This window comes from Nelumbo nucifera, chromosome 6, assembly GCF_055504915.1.
Source record: "Nelumbo nucifera cultivar China Antique chromosome 6, China Antique-T2T, whole genome shotgun sequence".
NCBI lineage: Eukaryota > Viridiplantae > Streptophyta > Magnoliopsida > Proteales > Nelumbonaceae > Nelumbo > Nelumbo nucifera.
In genome coordinates, this window is record NC_142654.1 from 32,835,536 (window position 1) to 32,841,261 (window position 5,726).

Below are 5,726 nucleotides of genomic sequence, written 5' to 3' on the forward strand. Positions count from 1 at the left end.
GAGTGGTTAAATGTGAGTCATCTAACCTAATTTCCTGACAAAAAATTCCATTTGAATCATAGCATGGTCATTTAACCTAATTTCTGTTGGGATTATTCAAGGCCTCAAGAAATGCAACAAAGACAAGCAAAAGAGTGGTTAAATATGATGCACACTGCTCAATGGGTTTCACCTAGGAGACTTCTATGGTGGAAATTAAATCAATTGGGCCAAACTACCTTGGCCATATGATCCATTAATTGCATTCTTTCATGTGGTAGAGAAAAAGACAGAACAAATGGGTCTACAAAGAAATTAAGAAGGAAATCCATGGATCCAATGGTTATAACACAACCATCCCATTGCATCAACTGTTTGCCATTTATGCTTGGATGAGGACATTAGAATGTACAGTTCCTTCTTTTATCCAAATCAATCAGTGTGACTGTTTCAAATGCACAATCTTCTTTGTATCAGTCTCATGTGATATCAACAATCGTAAGCAACCCTTTTTGGATTACCCATATATGTAATGGAAGAAGGAAAAGTTAGAGACCTAATTTCTATTATGTTAAGCAAAATAACTTATGAGAGAGAGAGAGAGATTCTGTAAAGTGGGTTTCATTGGGCATCATTGTGTCACTAACAAATTACAATGCAAATGGTAGATGGCACTTTATAACTGTCAAGTAAAGTAAGAACCCTAAAGCACATCTCTGTCCTACACCCACTATCGCCAACATTGGAAGGACTTCAAATAAAAGAAAGATCCAATGAGATTAGAAAAATTAGAAAAGAATGATTTATAAATATCCAGTGAGAGAGAGAGAGAGGAAGTTTCTTTTTGATATCTTTTGGAGCCTGATGATATAACCATGGTGAGTTGGGTCAATTCATTCCCCCTCATAACTTGCCCACCCCAACCAACATTATTAAGAAGGTTATAGAATTCTCTCCTAGTACAACACCCAAGCAATGGTGTCAGGATTCCTTTCCTTTGCCTCCACGTTGCCTTGCCTCTTGGAGTCTCTTGATGCTATCATGCTCCCTAATCCACATAATCCTCTCTTGTCCCCAATTCCAAATCAACTCCCCCTAGCTCCCCCTCCCCCCTCACCTAACTTAGCAAGAAACCAGAGATTAAAAAAGAAAAAAAAAAAAACTAGAGCGAAAAAGTCTGTGCATGAGAGGGAAGAAAGAGGGGCCAGGTTGTTGGTTTATTTCCTATTGAGAGTTGTGGGTTTTTCTTTATGAGAGCACTTCATTAAATAGCTTCCCAGACTCTCCACATGCTTCTACTCTCTTCTCTGCCATGCTTTGAATAGTGAACAAGCCATGTTCCTTGAGCAGAGGGTTGTCCAATTTGGCCCTCTCTCTCTCTCTCTCACATTTCTCCAAGTTATAATAGTTCCTCAAGACTTCACACGCAATCCCATCTCCCATCATTCTCAATTCCATGACCAAAGATACTATTTTATTAAATACCCTACCTAAGAGACTAAACCCTAGTAATATTTTCTTTTCTTCTAAGTACTAAACTCCTAATAACACAAAAACCAACTTAGTCTCAAAGTACTGTGAATCTGGCCTTCTGTACCCATTAATTAATACACAAGCATGAGTACAGAAATGGTACACATCAATCAATGTTCATAGTCACCTTGTTTTTCCCACTGCTCCTCCCATAATCGGGTTTGAATTGGACAAAACTGGGTCATGGTTAAAACCTCAATTCAAGTCTAACTACACAGGAATCAGCAAACTGGTTCCAACTTGTACCCAATTGGAAGATGATCAACCTGGATGGACCAAGGTGAAATCTAAACCGGGTCTGGTTAAATTCTATTATATGCAACTCCATGACTGGGTGTATCAGTGATGGCAAGGTTGCTAGTGGGCCATTTGTTTCATATACTTCTCTGTTACATGATTACAAGTTTAATGAATAATGATGGTAGATTAGACCCCAGTTCAGTTGGAGGTCACCAAGCCAAAATTAAAAAGGTGGGTTCTCTTTGTTGTAAAGCTAGTGCGGGTGGTGACCTTTTCTTTCTCTACTTTCAATGGTGGTTTGGGAGTAGTGAGAAATGAAGCTCAACTATATATCCTCTCTCGTTGGGTTAGGTCAGATCTCTCTCTCTCTCTCTCTAAAAACACTATTTCTATTGGGAGTGGCTTTCCCACGGCAACCCAACGGCATTATTCGTCACGCTTATTCTCACGTTGCTTTCTCTCTTTGCCACGAAACGCTCTCAGTGTCTGACCTCTCTTCTGTCTGTCCCTCTCTTTCTTTCTTTCTCTCTCTTGATTAATTGAATGGAGAACATCGAGTCATCTTCTCTACTTTATTCTGGGGTGGCTGAACACAGAGTCTTCTCTACTTGGGTATTAATATTAATTGCCTTTAGAAAAGAAAAATACCGACACCCACTTACAAATCTGCATGTTCCTCATGGAGTGATACGCATATCTCTGTGCCGTGCCATCTCAGCCCCCCAAGTCCTTTTTATATGTTTCCCAAACAACTTCACCACTGCCAGCCAGCTGATTCCCTTCAAAACATTTTCTCTTTATCTCTTGGGTGAGGCCAGGGCCCCCTCAAAGAGATTGAAAATTGTATCAAAAGCTTCAATATCTCTCTAACCCACCTCTCTCTCACATTTGAATAGTCATTTAATGATACCCATGTTAGAAAAATTCAAGCACGGATAAGCTACAAGACCTGGAAATCATCATCAGTCACAATTGTGTTATATTTATTCAATTGTGCAGTAACATTAAGTAGGTGATCTGGGGTGGGTCCAGCCTCAGCCCCACAGCACAGCAGCAAGAAAATTTAACACTTGCAACACTCTGACGAGGTTGGAAAGGTGGAAAGTGGAAACTCTTGTCTTGATTGTTCTCCTAGTCTGAATGAAGCTTTCAACTACCTTCCTTGACCCAATTAGATAATTCAATTCTCTCCATGCCCACAAAGCAAGAAATCAACTCAAGTCTCGTGGGCTTGGAATATATATAATCCACGCTAGTTGGATTGGACATGGTTTAGAATAGACAAATTTGTAGGTTAATGGGGTTTTAAATCCTAGTGAGCAGTAGGAAGTAGGGACCACGTAAAGCAGTAGTCTTGAAATTTAGCTTTGATTTAGTTTGCTTGGACTATCTCCCAAAAGTAATGCCAGAATTTCCCAAACCAACCCAATTTTGCCATGTTGACAGGTCATCTTCAGTGTTAAGTTGAAGAAGAAAGACTAGATTAGGAGCCTTGGCTTAGCCATCACGTTGGACCTTAGGTGTCCAATCTCCAAACCATGTCTAGATGGGTGGAACAGTGGTGCTTGACAATATATGGAGCCATGAGGCTTGCAGTGCTTTACAAGCTGACCTCGACCACCAACCAATAGCATTACAATGGCATATATGCATACCTTTGGCCGTGGTTGCTCCATTAGCACTTAAAAGAAAGTTGCAGACAAACATGATTCTTCGGTGCACCAACACGTGGGGAGACTTCTTTTTCAGAGGGAATAGTAACTGTAATAGAGAATTGATGTCTCAGACTGAATATGCAAACATGATAAAGAAATAAGCCAAAGAAAAGGGGAAGAAAAAAACAGAGAAGATGAAGATGAATCATGATTCCCTACCTAGAATACTAGTTGTTTTTTCCTTCAATTGTTAATTGGGGCTTGATAATGATTATCTATCTACTTTTGAAGATAAAGAGCCACCACTGTAATGTGGTTTGGTTAAACTTTATTTACAACTTAACATCATGACTGATCATCTTTCAGCTAGAATGAATCAAATAGGACTCTAGTTCGTTCTAGTTGAATTTTTTACATAGTATGTGTTCAAAAACTAGAATTCATCTTTTTCATTTTTTTCACTTTCCTAGAAGGTTGTGCTTCAATATCTACATAGAGGCCACAAAGCCTGACAAAGATATTGAACCTGGTTTTTTTTTAAATCTTTTGTATACAAGCAGGTAAGTGCTTAATGCGTTGTGATTCACGCTGTATTTATCCACTGGATAGGCTGACATATTCTCAGAGAGATGGGTTTCTTGTACTTGATTTGCATTTACTATTAATGCAATTTGGCAAATTAATAAAGAAATTTTTTATTTGTTTAATTAGTCTAGTCCTCACTACACAATAAACAAGTTAACCAAACCAATTAGAAGGAATCATAGCATATACCAAAGTTCAGTACAATGTTATTGATCAAGGGAAGCTCCTTGAAAAGTGAGACTGTATTCAGAAGAACCAAAGCCATGGAATTGTAGAACAGATAAGCTCCTTTGAAAGGAGAATGGCCTGGAAAGAAACCCACCACCAAGAAAGGTGGAGGATTAGGAGTAGGAAACGAATAAAGCAACAAAGCACTACATTTGAAGGCACCACCAAGGCAAATGATTTAAAGGAGCTTTAGAAACTTAACAGAAGTAATATGGAAATTCCCTTATCATAATGGTGTAACTCTTTAAACCCAGTTAGGATTCCTTTTCATGAGTGCACCAGCAAAATCCATTCTAAACTAAAATAACTTTTGTTGGGAAGATAGCTTTACCATCTATCAGTTACCTTAAAAAAATATTGACCTGAGAAAACCAATATTAAATGATAGCAAGCTCTGGGAGAGATGGGAGGGCATGATATCACTTGAAAACCGCATATTCCATCAAAGGGTTTCTTAAAAGATAAGAGAAGATGTGAGATTGACATCAAATAATAGAATAGGAGGCTATTAGAGAGTTTCTTTCGGGCTGCTGACTACATTCATCATGCCCATAGTCTAAAGGCCTGCACCTTGGTATAGCTTTTTTTGACCCCCTTAAGCTCGCCCTTTGAAGTCAAACTTGGAAGCTTCAAGAAATAAGTGGGTTTTGGGTCCTTGACAGCTAAGGGCTTTCAGACTTAGCCATCCGGCCCATCCCTTATTTCTACTTCAATAATATTCCAAGCACTCCACTGTTCTGGAAAAAGCCTGATAAAGAACTCGTGAGCTCAATACTGGACAAAATAACAAAAATACAAAAATGATCAACCTGCTTGTTAATTTCCCAATTCCCATCAAGCTTTGAAATACGTTTTTTATGCAATCAAAGAGCCCATGGGGGGGAAAATCTGGACCAATCCTATCAGTCTGCCAGCTACAACCCTACAACTTCATGAAGGATTAATTGTTTTCCAACCCAAATCCAAAATAACCAAGAAAATCATCCATAAGAAAAAAAGAAAAATGAAAACTGAACTGTCACAGGCTCTAGGTATCCGGATCACTGTATCAGATCTGGACTTGGTTATGTTGCCTATTAATGTCGAACAGCTGTTCAGATTGGTGGAGGTTTAGGGCCTCACGAGAATGTTTAGTGGAAAACCCTCCATTATTTAGGGCATTATGGAGTTGGCTAATGATATTTGTCATACAACATAACAGATTCGTCTCCAGGAAATTATCCACGATTATCATATGAAAAAGGAAATAACTGAACTCACACGTTCCACCTTGTGTTTTCGGAAATCAAAACTCAAGCAAGAACGTAATGCTTCTTTTCTTAAACTAAAAAAATGATCTAAAATTGAACCAGTTTTTGGACATGGTTGTAGCACATCTAAGGCTGAGTTTGGATCCACCCCCCCCCCCCTCCCTCCCCCCTTCCTCCGTTGGAAATGTGAAAAGAAGGCAACAATTACACTTTTCTACATGCTTCATGATGCCAAGAGGCAAAACTACACCCAGAT